Source organism: Etheostoma spectabile, chromosome 15 (assembly GCF_008692095.1).
Source record: "Etheostoma spectabile isolate EspeVRDwgs_2016 chromosome 15, UIUC_Espe_1.0, whole genome shotgun sequence".
Taxonomy (NCBI): domain Eukaryota; kingdom Metazoa; phylum Chordata; class Actinopteri; order Perciformes; family Percidae; genus Etheostoma; species Etheostoma spectabile.
This window is the reverse complement of record NC_045747.1, coordinates 12,241,197-12,241,778: the sequence shown is the minus strand read 5'-3', so window position 1 is coordinate 12,241,778 and position 582 is coordinate 12,241,197.

Here is a 582-nt window from a genome sequence, read left to right as displayed (position 1 = left end):
CTGCAGTCATTGTCGAAGTGTCCTTGGGCAAGACACTGAACCCCGAGTTGCCCCCCCGGTGCTGCGCATCGGAGTGTGAATACGTATGAATGTTTATCTGATGAGCAGGTGGCACCTTGTACGGCAGCCCCGGCCACAGTGTATGAATGTGTGTGAATGGTGAATGTTTCCTGTAGATGTAAAAGCGCTTTGAGCAGTTGTTAAGACTGGAAAAGCGCTATATAAATACAGCACATTTACATTTAGATGGCAGTAAACACAAGTGATTCTGAGAATACTCAGGTCAACCGTTCACAAATAGGCCCTTCCAGAATGACAGAGAAAGACAGAGAGACTGGGCCTAGAGCCATGTAGATATAGCTATAGATCGATATAGAACAAATATTAACAAAAATGGTCCCCACATGGACCAAAAAGTATGGAGTGTGGATTGGGGGCTGGAGAGATGCCAAATCACCTCCTGGGCACTGCCAGGTGCTGTTGAGCAAGGCACCGAACCCCCCAACCACTCAGGGCGCTGGCTCAGCTGGCAGCCCACTGACTCTGACATCTCTCCATTAGTGCATGTATAGGTCCTGAGCA